Below are 20,722 nucleotides of genomic sequence, written 5' to 3' on the forward strand. Positions count from 1 at the left end.
TTTGTTAAATAAACACAATAAATTCAATTTAACGCTGAAAATTTGATATTTTTCCAAATTTTGTAGCATATATTTGGATTGCAAGATACGAAGAGACTGCATTACTTTGACTTTTTCTTTCTTCATACAGCTATGGGATATGAAAAACTGTCAACTCTCGTCAGGACTGACCTAGGAAGGCCGAGGGTGGAAATAATTTTTGCCCATATTAGACCCGATTCTGGGATGAGAACTTTGGAATGGAAAAGAAAATTTACTTATTAGGGATGATGTTGGGTGGGTGGAATGGTGGAAAAAATAAAAGGAATTTGAGGGGAGGAAAATATAAAAGTGAGAGGCGCTTGGGAGGGATGGGTTGGAAACTGTTTGGTTGGATTAGATGGCGGGCGTGGTCATGAAAGAAGAATGGCAAGGAATTGTTTGGCTTGGTTGGGTGATATTCAGACGCGCAGGGTTTCGTTAATCAAACCGTTGTTTCCCTCTTGGGATAGGGTCGTTAAAAGGAGGACGGTAGTGGAGGCCGTCTTGGAAAGAATAGTGGGGAGACTGGGAGGAAGTTCGGCGCGAGGCAATGAGGTGGATAGCCCCGGAAGGTCCGTCGCCGGGGAACCCGAGGATTAGATGAGACGAAGGGGCGAATGGAATTTGAGAGTCAGGTGCGACAGTGACGAACCCGGGTCCATTGCAAGCGCTCCATTACGATGGCTACGCACTTCTTAACGAGTAGATGAGTTCCTCCAACTTTTCGCAAATCTTGATTTAAAAATTATGCCTAACCTTAGGAAGTCCTTTTCGGTTAAATGCAAGGTTATGGCCACAGTATTTTGCCTTTCAATCTGTTCCTTTTCCAGCAGTTTCAGTTAGCTGCTCTTCCTTCAACCAAAGTCATACGATAAAATATTTTTCTCCTACTCTGAAAACGGTATAATTGGCTGATTGCCTTATATTTTTGTCGTGTTTTTATATAATTAAACTTTTTTCAGTTGTTGTCAAACGATATTTAAATTCTAGTTGTCACCTACATTTCCTTAAACGAGCGGAAAAGCTTCTCCGAGAGAGCTTCTAAAATATGAGAAATTATAAAATGAACTTTTCAAGAAATCTGTCATAAAAAGGCACTCCTTAAGAGCATTGAATCTTTCGTAGAAATAACAATTTAATAGCATCATGGTATCGCTATGCATTTTTCATTGTAGCTTGAAGCAACATAAGTTATCCTTTGTTAGAAAATTCACCACTAGACATTTCTTTTGTCGTTGATCTTACATTGACTTGATAGCTTTGCCTTTCTCCAATCGTGCATAGGTGTTGGAACTGTAATTTTAGTTAACATGATGAAGATAAAGTAATTGGAATGACGTATTCTTGCATTTAGTAGTAGATAAGTGCAATAAGGTTTTACATAATTATGTGAAGTAATATTTTGGAAAGATGCTGCTAAATGAAACTGTTGTGATAGCCATTTAATTCTCTATAATGGTTTTTACAATTTTTTCTTGGATATTTTCTATTCGTACTTTTTGCACGTATTCACTGAACATAGTGTATTCCTATTTCTTTTCCTACCCTAAAATTTTTCCCAATCTGCATTAACCGCAGAAATATGTCATTTTTGCCCGTGAAATATTTCCGTGTGGAATGTCTTTTCCGTTATGGAAAAAGTTTGATGCAATCAAGGCGGCCGAAACTCGGGGCATAAATTATTCGCTAGGAAGCATGACAAACGCTTGGGAGGCATTAACGCCTCCGCGTTGGATACTGTGGATATTTCTTCGTCAGTTCCCCTCTAGTGTTTCTTCCTACCACCACCCCTACCGTCTCCACCTCATCTGATTTCCTCGAAATCCTTAGACATATATACCCTCGGATATACTCCCCCTTCTCCTCTTGCCCATTCCACAAGCCAAATCACTCTCGTCCAACATTTTCGCTAGAGTTAAAATACCTCAGAACCCGCAAAGGAAGAGGGAGGTTCTTGATTATCGTGGTCCCCGAAATGAATGCACAACTCTGGATAAAAAAAATCTTTAGTTAGCGGAGTTGGAAGTGATGGAGAGTAAGTGGTTGGAGATATAGGGATGGGATGAAAGTTAGGTGTTGAGAGTGAGAGGATATGAAAGTGAGAGGTGCTGGAAGATTGGCCGAGGAGGAAAAGACTTTTCGTGGTCTCCATGCTAAGAAATGTACTGTAGTGGTTTTCTTCCTCCTTTTTTATGGGCAAAATCGGACTCCTAATGAACTTAGCAAGAAAAAATAGACCTCAAATTGAATTTTCAAGCCGAAGCAAACTACAGCATAATTCTTTCTGGTGAATGATTTTCTCGCTGGACTTGCGGGATTTCAAACGTCCATGTTCTAGGACAGGAGTGGCATTGATAAAAAAATGCTTAACGGGTAGTAAAACTTTTGCAACGAAATGTTATATTGACTCTTCTCGATTGGTTTCACTCTTTGTCCGAGGATAAGTTGCAGTGGATGTGGATAATCACTTTGAGGCGATACCCAAAAATGTCTTGTTAGTGCTAAGGGAAGATAATGTATACTTTTTATATATACTTAGCATGTTTTAAATGGGGCTTTAAAAGCCTTAAAATTTCACTTTAGTTGATTGTAAGCATTTGTGCATTGTCTGAGAGATAGATTTTTAGATTATTATTTTCTACTCAAATTTTAAAATTGATTTTAATTTTAGCCTCTCTTATAACACTAGTTGCGCTTGGAATACTTTTACGTCGGTCATATCGTGCCGATTGAAAAAATTTGAGTGCAACAATTTTCTGTGCATCGTAAATGGAATAAATTATCGTTATATATTACTAAGGACTGCCTGCATCTTACACTGGGGTGTGGATAGTGGATACATTTGGTGGAATATTTTTGCGATTGTGGTGAATAAGACTTTATGCTTTATGATTGCTTTGTGTTTCTTCAGAAGAGAGGAATAGGAAAACGGTTATTGCAAGGAAAAATGTGGCGGGCCTGAGTAAGCGGTTCAGATTACTCAGGAGTGCAGATCGTAGGGCGGTCTGAAAGCGTGGGAAATGCGAAGGGAGAGTTTTGGACCAATTTATTTTTATTTGCTCCAAACAAATGCAAGGAGAGATTTCAGAGAAACTAGCAAAAATCTCCATATCATCTGAGACTGAATCTCAGGCAAACCATCTTATCGTTTGTTCTTTCTTTCCTCACTTTCACCCACTTTATTCGTTATTATTCGTTTCGACTATCCTATATGTACACCATATCCGTCTGAAAACCGTAATGAAATCTTCTTCGTGGAAGATACTTTGTTGAAGTATACTTTTTACGTCTCTCATATCTCATATAAATGGACACCTTACTTACACCTACTCAATTTATATTTTTTGCGGATTGTTATGGAAGAAGTTTGTTTTTTAGTATTCGTCCCCAGGATTAGTTTTTCAACGTTGACGGCATTCTACTATTGTTAAACATTGTGGTTTGGAGCCCAAAATACTTTCTTCTGCTTTCTCATAACAGGTTTAGGGAATTTCCATCATTGCCCTCAGTTCTCCATTCAACCTATATTACTAGAATCGCAACCTTAGCATTTTTCCTTTTCCAATATTAGTTTCTAGTGCAAACGGTTAGTCTTCAGTTATAATAAACATGTTCATAAATAGGTCGTGAGGATTTCAAGCCAATAATTCGAAGATTCGAACAGACAAGTTTTTTTCTAAATATTTGTTAATTTCTGCCGATAGTTTTTTAATATTTACAAAAATCTTCCCGTCCATAATGAAAAATAGTCTAAACATACGTAATCACTCCTTATCGTTATTTCCTTTGAATGAGATTTGTAATTCGATTTATCATCTCAATGCTCGTAAGCACAACGATCACGTCAATCTTACCTGGTCATCCAATACGTAAAATTTGGCGGAACCTTACTTTACTTTACGGAGCCTAACTTTTTGGGCGTTTGACCCATCACTGGATTCTTAAGCTTTAACGTTTTTATATTTTTTGTACTAACAAATCTTGGATCATTTCATTAAAATATTTACATAATTTCGCAGAAATATCGATGTTATTGTTAACTTGTGCGGCATGTTTTTTTCCTAAATTACTTCTTGGACTTGAGAGGTGAGGTCAATTTTTCCCTCTACTTCCCAGAAGGTTATCAATATTATTTCGTCATCATATGTTTACGTTTTATCAGACTTTTAAATATTCAAATGAGAGAGTAACAGATAGGTGATTTTTTTTCAAGATGCGCATATCTATCCATACTCATTGGAATAAGTATTCGAAACCATAAGTTACAACGTATGCAATGATTTTATTCCTTAAAAGTAATTCATGTTCTTAAACGTTTTAAATTTTTCCATACACGTTTATGTAAAATTTATTGAATGTGACTGAAAATTTACGAGTATGTTCCGGGGAAAACCGTGTTTATGGCTAAAAGAAGTACAATATTTCTTTCCTCAGCAACGTCTTTTTTTATTTTTTCAAGGAAAGTTACATTTTTTAAGAGGAGAAATCGGAGTGCTGAATCGTTCTCACAGTAAATATCGTATCTATTTCAAGTTACGAAGTAGGAACACGTTTTTGCCCAAAATAGTTAAATACAATGGTACTCTCGTTGTCAATGAGTCGAACATAAGTGAAAAATCATGAAAATGTTGTTGTAATTCCCAGTAAATGTTGTTCCAGTATTTATGATGGAACAATTTAAGATTACTCATTAATGTCGTCGATTTTCAGTCGTAAAATCAACAAATTCTCTGGGGAAAATTGATATTAAATTCTTTAATTACGTAATCCATGTCGTAATAACTTGAAATATCCACTTTCATATTAGGCATTAATTAGCGACATGAAGAGAAGCCACTTAGCTTCTTCGTAATGGATTAAATGATTTTCAAACAGGCCCTCATTCGAATGAACATCTTCGATGAGGGAAAGAGGGTTACTGGATCCCTTTCGTGCAGATGATGATCCTTTGAATGAATAAATATTAGGATATGATTACCAAATATCATTGATTGCCTTTTCATGAAGAAAAAATCTGTTTTGAGCGTCTTTTTCCTGCACCTTAATAAATAAGTTGGTCATTTGTTTCATCTTGGCTATATCTTGTGATTGGAAGAACTCGAGAGAAAGTCCTTGAAAGTCTCCGTCATTCATTAATTCCTTTAATCCTCATCAAGACCTTCTCCTGACATTTTCGCTGAGAGAAAAAAAGAAGTACCGCACATTGCGCAAACAAGGGAAGATCGTTCGGATATTTGATCGCTCTTGGTCCGACCGTATGCTTATTTGTCTGCGTTCTTATTTGTCGGGTCGCTCGTCTCGTTTCCAGCCCTCTCTGCACCCTCATTCATATTTAAGGCTCAACATTTTTTTCCGGACCGTTAGGGTTAATTAATCCTTCTTAACCTTTATTTTTAGGGTTCGTTCATTTAAGCAATATGCTCTCGAAAAGTATTCCCCACTGGTTTTTGTAGGTTTTTCTCCCCGGTGGCCTGTCGCAATAATATTTTTTATCCTCTCCCTGCGTATCCCTTGCGAAAGAATAACAATTTTTTGGAACGTCAACAAAGGCGGACTCTCTCCTTGTTTGTTTCCCTCTCACCACCCAATACAAAGAAGTGGGCTTTAAAAATTTCAATACTGCGATACGAGACGGAGGGTAATAAGGGTGGTTTGGATATGCGAATGTGGAGGAGAGAGAGGGGGAGGAGGAGGATGATGACGGTGATGTTGGTCGGGAGAAACACATACACTCACTCTTTACCACTCTCGTCTGGAACTTCTTTTTGCCCGGAAAGAGTAAACCGAAAGTCGAAGGGAGAGAGAGACAGATAACATGGGACAAACTGACGACGTTTGGGAGTGAGTTTTGTGGGAAGGGTGGTTGTTGCCGGTAAACCATTTCGAGAAATATTCTCCAAAGTGTATTCCAAAGCTGTGCACCCCTCACCTCGTCTCGTTCGGTTTGTATTAATGGACTCTTGAAGCGATTCGAATACGGAAAAGGAGAAGATTTTCTTTCATTAATGAGACTGGGAAGGTGGTTATTTTTTTGGTCAGGATTATTTTTATTTCGCTAAATCCTCGATTTACTTTTTCATATTTTTTGTGAAAGTATCAGCATTTGTTTATTTTGAAATTTCTGATGGAGTTGAATTATTTTGTTTTGGGGAAAGTTGAAAAGTTTGTTTTTATTTCCCTTTTTCGTCATCTTTAACCTAGAGCGATGTTTATGTACGGTTTGGAAGCGGTTTCCATAAAAGAGAATAACGGTTTCCATAGATGGCCAATTATAATTATCATTGAGTTGCTATCGAGGAGAGATTTTAATTTTTATTTAAATATGAATTCTTAAATAAATTTATCGCGAAAAATTCGTGAAAATATTTTTCGATGTACTTACTTACATTTAAAATCAACGAGATTGACTTGTGCTTCCTGGTGGAAGGTTTTAGAATCAATGGTTATCAGTAACAACACACAGATTATCGTTTATGTCCATATATATTATTGGCGCACTTATTTTTTGACATTATTAAGCATTACTTATGAAATCATTATATGAGCTTACATGAGCTTATGAACTATTCTAGAAGATGTTCTCTTTTATTCTCTTGATTATTTTTACTCTATTATATTTAATAGTAGAATAAAAATAAATAGATAATATTAATAATAATTAATTAATAATAATATTATGTATACGTGTCAAGATGCATGATTTCTTACTTTTCTATGGCCTACTATCATTTATTCTCGTATTCGACGCAACTGTTCACGTTTTGATAGTGGCTTACCAAGAGGTTTCGTAAATGCAGTTATTGAATCTAATTGACTTCACATAAACGAGTGGTAATTCCTATTAAGTATTGCTTATAGTGTTAATGATCAGTATTGGTATGGGAAGTAATTATATACTAAGTAGTTTTAAGTAGAATGTCAACTTTCTAGATATTGTGCCTTAATTGTGTTTTCATCCGCCGCCAGATTTTACTCGTAAGACACTAAGAAAAAAAATTGAGGGTCTTTTTTTGGATCACGAAGAAAATTTCTAATAATGATCACATTTACCTACGTATTTTCGCGTTTGCTACTGTAATGGAAGCATTACATATATTTTAGGTATTTTTTTGCTGGTTGATCTAAGCATCTTACCAAGCAAAAATATTTTTCCGCTTTTCAATTACTCCGAACTTTGATAGATACTATGGTCTTGTAGAGGTTACAAGGAAACATGCGTGCTAATTTGCATAAGACCAAATAACACCTTATGATGTGTTCCCCCCCCCCAAGAAGCAAAAGTTTCAGGGTTTCAAAAAGACCTTCTTCGTAACTAAAATTATTTATGACCATTTTGTAAATGTAAGATACGTTAATCTCTACAGTCACAGGCTCAAATTTGTGGAAGTTCATTTCAATGAATAAAAACGAACAAACTTTGTATTAATCCACCAATTTATTTACGCGGTACGGCGAGTCAGGTACCCGAGTATGACGCCGCTGCGTCGAAACTAGTCGTACCGCGTAAATAAATTGGTGGATTAATGCAAAGTTTGTTCGTTTTTATTCATTGCAAGATACGTTATAATACCGCTTGATTAAGTTAAAAAAGTACCTATTCTGTACTACAATATGAAGTGAAAAAGCTGTCAGCAGTTTGAATCCGGCTGGCGGAACTGCGATGAGATACCAGGATCAAATTCCATGCCTACAATGTCGAATGAAGAGGGATCGGGTTAGTGTGGTGGCTTGAGTGCTGGCTTCCCACCCCTTGGGTTAGGGTTCAAATCCTGGCGGTGGCATAGATTTTCGGAGACTGCCAGATCCCTTCTTGAATGTGGTGTGCAGGAGATTTAAAGCTCAACTCTCTGTCCGTCGGATGGGACATTAAGACGTAGTCCCCTTGGCGCCTTCCGTTGAGAGTAGACGAATGCCGGTGCCAGGTTTCTCTCCACCCGTCCTTTCATTCCCTTTCCTCATGGCGCAAATGAACTCGGCTGTCGGTCGCCTCCTCCAAGTACCATACTATACCTGCCGAATGAGGGGGATGGGCTGTCAGGCGACTGTGATGGGTCGGAAGGAGTAGGGGGGCGAAAGGATTCCTTAGCAAAAGTAGGGATGGTCCCAAACGATTTCCCATACGCTGTTTTTAATTTCTCACCTGCTCATTTCATTTTCATTGAGTTGTGTTTCAATTGCATTTCTGAATATATTTTGATACATCCAAATAGTAAGGACCTGAATCTTCCAAGGGAATGATTGAAATAGTTTCCTTTTTCTTGTTTACTGATCCTTAATCAAGTGAAAAAAATTACTTCTAAATTCTGATTTTGACGGAAAATTTCCTACATGTTCTACATTTTACTCCAAGCGCAATACAAGGTTCTCATGATTAAATGGTATTTAAAGTTATTCCAAATAGGGAATAAGGAAACGTCTTCAACCGAAATAACCTTCAGATGGCATTTGAAACGTAAGCCGTTTAAAACAGTTTTTAAAGACTGCCACTTTAATTTAAATGCTAGAAATCCACGGGTGATATAATATTATGTTCAAAACATTTTTTCTTGGAGCTCTTTCTCTTAAGGTAATCTAATGTCAATAGAAAATAGTGTTCATTAATAATATGCATAAATTGTAATCAAGTGAGTGTACAATGTGACAGATTCCATGCAAGTGATCGTTTAATTGCGTCATTAAATGACCCTGGGAACTTTTGAAATAAAACAATACTAGCGCAATATTTATGTATTATTTTACTTTACTAGCAAATAAAGTGTTTTGGTTAGTTATTCTGTCTGCGGTAGTTGAAGAGAAACTGTAACTGAGATAATAAATTGGGCATTCGATGATCCTTCTTGGAATATCCTATTTATTCTAGGTATATGTATAGCATCTAGTACATTACTGCGTATGCATTTTTGGCTCATAATTAAAAAGAGAGAGAGCAATTATTTTCCTTTGAATAGTCATTTTCCATTTACATTCTCGTGATGCAAAGTCGTCCAGGGAAATATTTCTGCACCCTATCCTGTATGAAATTCATACAAGGCCTGTAACGTTTCCGGGATGAGCTCTGCCACCCAACCATTCAGCGTGGTAAATGTTTTTCATTCACCGCGATTTTTGTACACTATGAATCTTAAAAATTACCTCATGTCATCATAGTCTCACTATTATGGCATTGATCATATCCAGTTAAGGGGTTCAAAGTCTCAGATAAAATGGTGTAGCTAATCACTCAGTACTGTCATATCTATGGACGAGTTTTTATTGAGGTAAGTGCCTCATAATTATTTTGGTTGTCTTAATAATATCAACTTTTTGAAGCTTATTTCTAGAGACGCTTAAAAATTAATATTCGAGCATCTCGTTTAAGCCATATAAAAAATTCCAATCCATCTAAAACATGAGATACCCTCTCGTGTGCAGTTCTCTCTCTCTTTTGTTTCGTCTTTTTAAAAATGTAAAACCGCTCTCAAACCCCATCGATTCCATCGAGTGTTGCCGATTCTCTCTCTGGTGCATTATCGTTCGTCATTTGTTGGAACTTCTCTATATTTAGAGTGGAAGGTTGTGGGTGAAAGAATGGATGAGGAAAGGGGGCGCTGCGTCAGGGGTGGGTTTGAACCCAGAGGGGTTGGAGGATGCTGGTGATGACGCCATGAGCCGCGGCTTCAGTGGTGGATTTATTATTTTTTTCAAGGGGATGATAGGGGGTGGCAAAATTCGACCCATTGGAAGGCCACCATCGGTTTTCGTAACCGTGGGGGTTGATGGGAATCGGAGCGGGAGTATATACCGTCCCCACGTTTATTTTTTTTAAAGGGTGGTGGATGGGATGAGGTTCTGGCTGAGTTATTGGAATTTGATGGCCAAAGTGCGAAGCTCATCGCGCATCGAGCAGGAACGAAATTGCCGTATAAATCGGTCGAATGGATGAAAGACCCAAGAAATGAAATCGCGGCCATTCCATGAGATATTTCCTTTAATCCACAAGTTGATCAATTTTTGAAGTAGTCGACAAAGAAGTTAATTTTTTTTGAATTGTGTTGACCCTGTATGAGTGCTCAAATTGACTAGAGCAGTTACAGTTAAGCAAAAGATTGTCTCTTACAGGGTTTTAAGAACACTCTGAAGACGGCAGATTATTTCCTTTCGGATGATAATCACATAATTCATCTACTCAGTTATTATGAATTATTTTCAATATAGAAAGTGTGGTATAGTTTTTATTCATTCTTTCCATTAATTCTGTTGCGACCTGTCCCTTGCAGTTTATGATATGCCTCATTAGGCCATCATGGTGCTAATAAAAGCATTCCTAACTCAATATGTGATGCAAGCATGGCACATTTTTTAAGGATTCAATCACCTTGGGAAATAATGATATTTTGTCTGAAATCATGAAATATATTAAATACTAGATTTTAGTCATTTGACTTAGAACACTATCAAAAGTTACCATTCACGTGAATTTGATTTAAGTGTAGCTAAATTTGAACGTAAGTTATGCTTGTTCTTTAAGAGGGTTGATTGCTCTTCCTTTGGGACTTGAGAGTATGGATAGTTGCATAATGTTAATACCTCGACCCTGCCAAGTGCTTAAAAAAGGGGGCTGTGAGCAATGCGCTAGGAGGAGTTAAAGGTATTGCAAAATTTCATGCAAGAAATAAGGATCGGCTTTGCAGCGAGCCAGTGTATCCTCTCGTTTTTTGTTTTTTTTTTGTTCTCCCTAAACATTTATTTTGATTCTCTTGCTAATATCTTACAGCGTTCGCCTTTTGCTAGATTCCCTTGCGGATTACGTCCTTGAAAACGTCTATCATTCCTGATCGCGGCTATGTCGATATGATTCGTGGATTGCCACGATGTATATCAACCTCGACAATCGGGAAAAATCGCATACCGGACCACGGGAATGATAGCGGGTTGACTGAATAGGGACTGAACCCTGGGGGATGAGCAGGTCTGCAAGAGAAGGGGGGGGGGGAGTGTGATGGCAAGGTTATTTTTTTATGCCGGGAGAATGGTTTTGGACGATAGGGTGAGGAGGGGTTGAGGTGTGGGAGAGTGGCGAGGTGGGGGATTACTGGCAAAGCCGGTGTCGGAACACGGTTTTACGGGATTACCGGCCGAACTGCGGACTCGCATGTGTGACGGTATGGTGCGGCGTAAAGGGTGAGAGGGGGGCAGATGGGGTTTTGTCGGGGGTGTAAAAAGGCAGCCAGAGGTGTGTGTGTGTGTGTGTTCGGATGACTCTCCCATCCTAATCTAAAAACCTCTTTCCCCTGGACGCCGCCTCTGCTTTTTCCCCCCCTTCCCGAAAAAATTGATACTTCCCAATTAAATCAGCGGTGGCCTCCGCGCCATTTGAATAACCGATATGCGGCAAAAAGGATTACAGGTGGCGTGATGAAGTGGAGAGTAATGTAATTGGATAATGCGAGTTGATGAATTGTGTACTCACCACCGGTGGATACCGGCCTCGGAGTGCAGAAAGTTGGCCTCCACCTCTTTTTTTTTAAACCTGCCATTTATTTATTCTTTTCATTTATTTATTTTTACATTTTTTCTTTTGTTCCACCACTCACCTATCGCTGCCGAGAGAGAGAGAGAAAAAAAGCGGCGAAATCGGTGATTAATGGACGTTTGCGGGTTCGGCCGATTGTTTTTGGGAGGTTCGAGCGGTGTTATTTTGTGGCCGTCCGCTGGGAAAATGGATTTCCGTTCCAAAACGGATTCAAATCGAACTCTCCGTACCGTTTTATTCCCTTGAAGCCTTTCAATATTAATGACCAAATGAATCTTACTGCAATGAGAATGCATGATAGTCATATATGAATAAAATTTGTCTATTCAAAGGCGTTTTCTTGTACTAAGTGCATTCCGATGGTTCCATGGAGAAGATGGGCTAATGTCGTCTTCATGGAAATTTTCAATTATGTCCTCCTTATCTTACTACGAGATCAGGAATTATTTTTTTGGCATCTAAATTCAAACTTTATTTTATTGTGATTCTTGTCTTAACATATTATGCTTGTTACGTATACAATATTGATTTCGTATGGATTATTACAAGTCTTTCGCGTGAACGGCGGTGACAGGCACCTTAATTACCATGAGAAAAACTCCCTTTTGCCGGGATTCGAACCACGGGCCTTTGGTTTTCCGTTCCACTGCGCAGACCACAATGCTAACCAGGTTGTTTATTTTCTACATTCACCGATAAGCGTGGGGTTACTGCCGAAAAGGAGTTCACCTCTCGGCAGTGGCTTCAAGGAAGCAAAATTTCCCTCGCAATGCCATCCTTAATTGATCGCAAGGTCTTAGCATCTAGCGCCGTTTAAGCTCGGTAAAATTTTCCATGGAAATTTGTTAATCTGGACAGCGTCGTGCGATGTCAATTGATGTGTTGAAGTCATTTTGATTAAAAAATCTTATTTGATGTGGGCTCAAGGGAGGAGGGCTAGGGGAGGGTCAGAAAGGTCATGACCCTCCCCCAAATTATCCAAAAAAATTAAATTTTCATTTGTTTAATAGTTTTTGTATCCCTGAATAACAACTTAAATTTTTCAATTTCATATGTTGCTAAGAATGAAAATGAAATCTTAGGCTCCAAAATGCGATAAAAATGAGAATTAAAAAAAAGTTGGATGGGAAAACGTCCCTCTGGGAGGTATTCCATGCTCCCAAGACCCAGGTCATAACCCCACCCTCACCCAATGTGATGTTGAATCTGCCCTTCGATGTGGTAAAAGAGTAATGTAAACACCCATTAGAAATTTAAAAAGTATTGGAGACCCCTATCAATACTTTATTTAAAAAACCCTTAAGGTACTGTTTCAGCTGAAACCAAAATATGCGAGTTCAATTTTAATGCAGTCACAGTTAAGAGGTGATGAGTTCGTTTAGCAGGCTGCATAGCTTTATGCATGTTATTTGCCTTACTTTTCGATCAAATGACAATGTCTACAGAAGCAGAATTTTTGAACATCCATACTTAAAGTGGAAATAAAAAAGATAAAAATTTAGACATGCTTGGAATCGAGCAGCCGTTGCGGAATATCGTTAAATTGTTGACTGAATTATATAACAGTTAACTCGAGTAGTCATAGGGTCTCACTGCATTCTTGGGAATCCTTATATCATTGCTTCTAAGGAGCAACAGTGACTTAGAAGTGAACATGTTGGGTTTATGCGTTTACAATAATGTGAAGTTATATCTTCTAGAATTATGTAAAAGAAACGTTTTTTTGCGCTTGAAAATTGCTTAGTCACATTTAAAATCGTGCAGCTCTTAATTTTTAATCGTGATTATGATTAGATAAGTAAGATATTGTGCAATCTCATGTCTTGTAGATAATTTGTTGACCACTGATATAGAAAACGCCTACGTATATCTGTTAGTTAACATAGTTTTAAAATACTACAGACCGATCCCATTTGCTGCAGTAATGCGTCATGCTCATTTAGACTTTTTGCATTTATTCATTAAATCTACTGCATCATAGTACGACTGTTGGATGGAATATTGGACTAATATCATTGAAATTATTTAATCGGGGATAACTAAATTACTTAATTACTTACAAAATCAGTATTCATCTATAATGAGCACATGTATTATGGCCAAAGTATCAACAATTGGTTGAGCAACAGATTTGTATTTCACGTTGTAGTACCCATATTATTGTAGGACGATGTAACTGTTTTTGTTCGCGTATAACGGTGCTAAGTGAATATTTTTAACCAATCCAGAAATGAGAAATTTGCCCCTTTACTAACTGAATGAAGCTTTTTACAGTAGTATGTATTTAGGGAATAACAGAATGAATGATTGAGAAAAAGGAATGCATTGTCTTAATTAGCTCTCATTGACAATTACAATGATACCTTTAATTCAGTTTTTTTATTTTATCAGGGTTTTCCATAAAGGCATAGGCTATCAGTTTTTTTATTATTATTACTTACTTGAATTTTTATCTATGCCTAATTTACTCGTGAGATATTCATATCAAGTTTAAAAATTTAAACACGTACGGAACCTGTAGCTTTGAAAATAGATATATTATGTATTTACTACTTGAAATTACGTTGTCTTTACGGTGGCAAGTATAACAGCATTCTTCATCTATGATAAAAATTGAAATATATTCTAGGCTTTCTTATTTAGCCTTTAAGCTGCAGTTCTCATGATGAGATGGGTATTTACATTCATTTATGTCTTTGACTCATTATTTCAGGGCTTTAATAAACATTGCATTCGTAGCATAATGAATTTTCATGAAAATCATAACGCGTGACAGAGAAAATATTGAAAAACAGGAAATTTATTCGGATATATGTTATAAAATTCAGTTTCTCAAGAGTATCAATGGTATTATGATCTTTAGAGAATTGTAAACCTCTCGGTAATTACTCTTTTATGCTGAGGGAAGTAATGTAAATGAACTCATTATAGTCGACGTAAACATCTTTTCCGAGCGTTCATTTATCCATACTATAGACAGTACATCGTCTTCATCTTTCATTCTGTTATTCCATAAATACCCACTCATTCAAAATTAATCCATAATTCGTATTATATTTCAAAGCACAGGTCGTTTCATTTGCTTAAAGTAAAACTGTTGAGAAGGATATATATTTCTTATGGAAAATGTCACCTTAGCGTGATGGAATAATTTCCCTCGGGGTTGTTAATTTTAATTAATTTTCTTTATCATATCAGTCACCCACAATTCAACTCCTCCAATGTTGTAACACGGGATTACGCGTTGCCCCGAGTCGTATCATTCATTTAGCGAGAAACAAGAAAGATCACATCAAACTGACTCATAATTATGCGTCACTCAAGAATTATTTGAACGCAGCTCCGACCGAAAACAAGACCATTTTGCAAAGAAACTGAAAAAAAAGGAAGTTCCCAAAGCTGCCAGCTCTCCTAATACTCTGTGTTTCCTAATAACTCCCCCTACTACGACTCACCAATCTTCCTCCCTCTTATTATATCTTTTGAGGCAATGAGGAAGTTTCAGGAAACGCGTGTCAAACCTCCTCCTCACTCCACAAAGATTTGTCGAAAACAAAGCATTTTCTTGGTTTTCAAAATTCACACCCCCGCCGCGAATGACTGCCGGTTTGTGTTTCAATGTTTGTCTGTACGTCGTGCAAATGGCAATGTGAAATTAGAGGAATGAACAGAAGAGAGGGGAAGGAGTAGGCAGAGTCGGTTCGAGAATTATGAGGTTGGAGGAAGATTTCTGGTGGACGTGTCAAGTCAATGGAGTCTCCGAAACCTTTTTGCCGAAGTTCAGTTGGTCTCCCGATTTCCCCACTTCGGATAACCCAACTCATTTGTTTCCCCCTCATCTCTTTTGTAATATTCCGACGTGCTCAGCACTCTCGAGATATAATATTTTCTCGCGGCTTCAACTATTGCCGTTTTGCGAGTGATCGAGGAGTGCTTTTGCCCCTATTCGCCTTCAAACAGTTTATCTGCTATCCCTCTTTTTGATCCTTTGTTACAGATTCAATCCTTAAAGTATCTGAAATCGTCATGCTCATTGCTTAGCCGTTCATGGCGTTTCAAATATGGTGGACAGGAAATTATTTTCTTTTTTCTGCTCGAATCCAAAGACGCGTATAAGCAATAGATATTTGGGAAAATTAGGGTAGGAGACGGTTGAGTGTTCTTATTTGTCGAGTCATCATCTTCGTTGAGGTTTGGAAATGAATTTCTTGAGAATGATGCCAGAAATATTTGGTGTTTTATCTAAAGAATGGTATGCGCTTTAGAGAATCCGGTGCTACCGGACTTATTACGTATTGAGTAACACATTTAACAAGTCACACATCATAATAGTGTTTGCTTGACTTCCGGTTGAACCCTCGATCCTATGCATAAGCAGGTGTATCTCTCTATAATTTCCACCAATGAGGCAATTCGTCCCAAAATTAAACGGGACTACTCACTTCATACCGTTCATGATTTCATGTGATTCATAATATGGTGCTTAGCCAGCTAATTCGTATTGCACTTGCGCAATGCATCTCATGCGGCTGGATATGACGCTAGCACCCCAATGAAACTCTTGCCTGATTACGACAAAACATTTTAGGAAGAATTCAGAAGTAGGACTTTTTCATTCTATAATACATTGATTATAATTCGGAAAATGGGCTTGTATCTTATTTATAAATGTTTAAAATAAATTTTTAAGTATCATGCTAGTAGATTGTGTTCAAAAGTTGCGTGGGGATCAATATTTTGCGAAATGTTGTTTTCCGGTTAAGTCAGATGAATTTTTCATGAGCTGAATTTGTCATTACAATTGCGCTTGAGACTGCCCATGAGAACCTATCTAATATAGAATACCATCAAATTACTTGATCACGTTAATAATGCGTCTACCGGGTACGCTACTGAACATAAAATGTGTTATTTGTATCGGTATTTAGAGATAAAGTAGTGTCATTATTTCTTAATAATATTCTAAAAGTTTCATAAAGAGCTAGTACTCGCAAACTTACGAAATTTTAGTCGTTTTTTGAAGTTCCTATCCCCACTGTTCTTCGATGAGACAAAAGCCTCGGCATCATATTGTATGCATTTTAAAAACTCGTAGAAAGTTATTAATTTACTGTAGTGAACCGTAACTGACCGCCCGAATTGATTTCTTTCTGCAGGGGTGAGCGATTGAGCTTTTCAACCCCGAATTCCCGGCGGCGCGACTGTTCCTTTGGAACTTCTGAACGCTGGTAACAGATGGCAGCTGCGTCTGCATTTCATCTCTGCCCGCAGTTGCTACCCTCTCTCTATGGCTTTACCGTGCCATTTCCATTTTTTTCAGAGTGATAAATAGATTCCATATGTGTTTTTGAGAGCAGCCTTCATTTTTCGACAATTTTTAGAGTTTTAATAATCATAAAGAGTTAGTTTATTATTAAAAACGAGGCATATTTTGATTTATGCGAGGCTTAAATACTTTGGAATTTCAATAAATAGGGATCTACTAAATCAGTTAGAAATTAAACCTATCGTTTCCGATTGTTTGCAAAGTTAGACGTGTTCAAAATAAGTTCATCTCGTGGTTAAATTATTGCAGTTAGTGATTATGATGAGCTAAATGATCACGTTCCGATTTTCTACGATATAGCTAAACATTCCTCGCGTTCGACATGGGGCCGGGAATCTTTTCGGTCCAAATGCTCACACGTTGTTTAAACGCAAGCAAGTTATCTTAATGCAATGTTTTCATTGTATGTTTTCAATTATATATGCATTATAAATTCTTGTAAAATAAATCTACTTAGCCTCGTAACCTTTATGTAATGCCTCTTATCACCTGTAAAGTTAAAACTTGAGTAAATATAATAACCGTTCTGCGGGAAAAATGATGCTGTTTCGAGCTCCACAAGCAGGTAGCGTTAGGTCATAGGCATATCAATTTGTTAAAAATTTTTAATGTGTCGGGACTGAAAGAATCCTGCACTGTTCATGTAAAAGTTACAAGCAGTAATAGAGTGCAATAGCAAATCTTCCTGCATTTACTCATCAATTTCAAATTTTCACGTCTTTTTATTATTTGCCGAAAGGATAAGCTATTGATTAAAATATCTCTTCATTTACTTGCAGGTGAAAGTGCACCATCGTTTGAGGAAGGGAAGACATCTGACTTTTGATGACTATTAAAATTCTCCAAAGGGCCTCAACATTGAAGGTAATTTATTTCTCCGCGTATGAATAAATTTATATTAGCAATAAAAATTTTATATTATAGCTCCAAATTGTTATTATTCGAAGTACTTATGCTGACCAGAATCCATTGGGGTATATTCAATAGGGAACCATACTTACAAAAATACCTCCATAATGGAAGAAAATCGAGATTTCATGAAAAAGTAATAACTTGCCATTTGGTATTGTTACTATTGATCGCTAATGCTGTAATATTCATATGGTTTTTTACATCTGTGTGCAATGTATGTTCTTTACCAAAAGATCCTCAGATATTATTCGGAGCAGATTGTCAATTTTTTTTCAAGAGTACCAAATGTATTTAACCCCATAAGACTATTTACAGGACTAACTTATAGTGGGTAATGGTGTGATTTATGATTTAATTACTTTAACGAAGCGTGCCACCTCCTCGTAACAAAAGCTCCCTTTACCATAATAACTCTCTGTACTCTTTAGGAATTAACCAAAGTTTTCCGCATTGCGTCACCAATGGCTCCATTAAATGGTACATGATATTAATGACCCAAGAGTAGAGATTTTCTGATGGCGTGATCTAAATGGACGAATAGTCTTCCAAATATCTCCTCACCGCATAGCCAGCCGTAATTTTCCTCGGATCTTCCTACTAATATTTTCATTTTTTATTAATAAAAGCTAAGAATAAAGGAGTAAATATCTATGAGCTAAATAAGCTTCAGCAAGCTAAGAGTTCTTCTGTCTTGAGCGATAATTAGTGATGAATCGCGAGTGTAGCTATGTTTTTATGTAATTTTGTAGTAATACTTATGTCATTTCTGCGTTCATATCAATTTTTTCGTAATGAGTTTATATAAACTCTAGTTCATACGAGGGTAGCCTTTTAAGTGTCGGGAATGAAGAAAACTATGAGATACAATAACGCAATTTTTAATGGTTTTTCAAAGTTCTCTCCACGATAATCAATGCACTTTTGCATTCAATGGAACCAGTCGTTATAACATTATTCCATTCCGAAGTAGGGGTAGTCACAATGGATGTTTTGTAGGCGACAACCGCTTCTTCAGACGTCTGGAAGCGCTTTTCTTGTAGCATATTCTTGATTCTGGGGAATGAGAAAAAATCATTGGGGCTTAATTCCGGGCTTTATGGAGGATGACCAAGAATTTCGACGTTTTGCTGTTCCAAAAACGACTTTGTGACTCGAGCGGTGTGTGAGCTTGCTCCTGAGTTGAATCGTTGAAGAGTACTTCGACACCATTTAGCTCAAGCTGCTTCCTGTTCTTCTGTGAGGAGGTGCGGTATCCAGCGGAAAACCAATTTTTTAACACCGAACTCTTCGTGTAAGATATTTTGAACTGAGGTCCCTGAGATTTCCAATGATGCCTGAATCTCACGGTATGTAACATGACGATCTTCCATAATCATGCATCCAGGTTTTCTTGAGTGACGGCGTTTTTGGTCGCCCTTCACGCGGTTCGTCACTGAGGCTAGAGCGTCCTCAATGAAACTCCGATAAACGGTTGTCTTCGATGGCGCTTCTTCGCCAGAAACAATAAAACGTTCAGTAACGAATTCTCGCTGGGTGAGGCTTCGTCGAAAGTTATGGAAAATTATGGAGCGGTACTGTTCATGACTTAATTCCATCTCGTACAGCGACTTGGGAACTTCGACACGCCACCGTTTTAAAACTATCAGGCCGATTTTAATGAAACTTTGCATGGACATTAACCAACTAAAAAAGGTGTTTATAAACACCATTCATAGTTGCTAGGTGATAAGGAACTTTCTATTCCCGACACTTAAAAGGCTACCCTTGTAAAACCTCATCGAATACCTATAATAATTTTACTAGCTTTACTGGCAGTATTTATGTGATTTTGTATCAGGTGGTGAGTTGAATTATTCAATGAGTAGGGATTGAAAAGTCATTGCTTATTCGCGCTCCAAAATGTTGCTTAAAGATAAACAGAAGGTACTATGCTTCACTAGTTTATAATTCAATTAATCTGTAATATTTGTAAAAACAGGTGGGAAACGTATTTACATAGATTTACATGACTTGGAACTCATTCCTCCGGTCCTCCCTCACAGCCCATGTTTTCGTTTCGGTTTTTGAGTGCCTAATTAGAGAGAAGCGGTATTTTTTAAATTATCTTTTCGGTAAAATAATTGTCTCTGATGATATAAATATTTTATCATAATATTTGAATTAAATATTCCGCTGTGCTTTACAATGAATCTGTCTTTCAGTAATTTTACTCCCTACAGCATGAGTTACGCCTGATTATCTTAGATTCCGTGAATCGTACTTTAAGAGATGATTGAAAGCATTAATCAGTTTATCCAGCGTTTTGTAAGTGGGACATGGTTACATATCTCACTATAGGAAGCCCAGATGGACAGATTGTTCGAAATCACTCGAAGGCATTCGTTTTTAAAATGAGGTGGAGTGTTTGTGATCGTAGAGGGTTTTCGTTGGATCGAGGAGGCTGAATTTTAGGGTGTCGAGTTGTGGGGCATCAAAGAGGTGGGAAAGCATAACTTTCCCTAACCCTGGCTAACCGTTCCGCGGAACACAAGCGCTGTTGGCCCCTTGCGTTGACAGCGCTCTTCGGCTCTCCCTTGCCTCTACCACCTTATAACAACTCCCAATCCTTCAGCATCTCCCAAACCCACACCCTCGCATACGTGCACTGCCAACCCTTTCTCTTAAAACCAAACACATCCCCACCCTTTCCTTATCCCTTATTTCTGTGTCCCCCACACCCCCACCCCTTCTACCCTCGATATATGCTTATAGGTAATCAATACTCCCCAAGCCTCCAAGAGAGTACGATTGCTTTGCTACGGAGTCGGCGGTTGCTATGTGAAGGGGGTTCCCTTCATGCTTATTGTTGTCCCCTCTCTTGTACGTCTGTGCCCAGACCGACCGGGGGTGGGGAAGGGGGGGGTGAAAGGTGTCGGGGAAGGGGTAGTACTGTGCTGGGGACTGGAGAGGAG

Source organism: Ischnura elegans, chromosome 3 (assembly GCF_921293095.1).
Source record: "Ischnura elegans chromosome 3, ioIscEleg1.1, whole genome shotgun sequence".
In the NCBI taxonomy this organism is placed as follows: domain Eukaryota; kingdom Metazoa; phylum Arthropoda; class Insecta; order Odonata; family Coenagrionidae; genus Ischnura; species Ischnura elegans.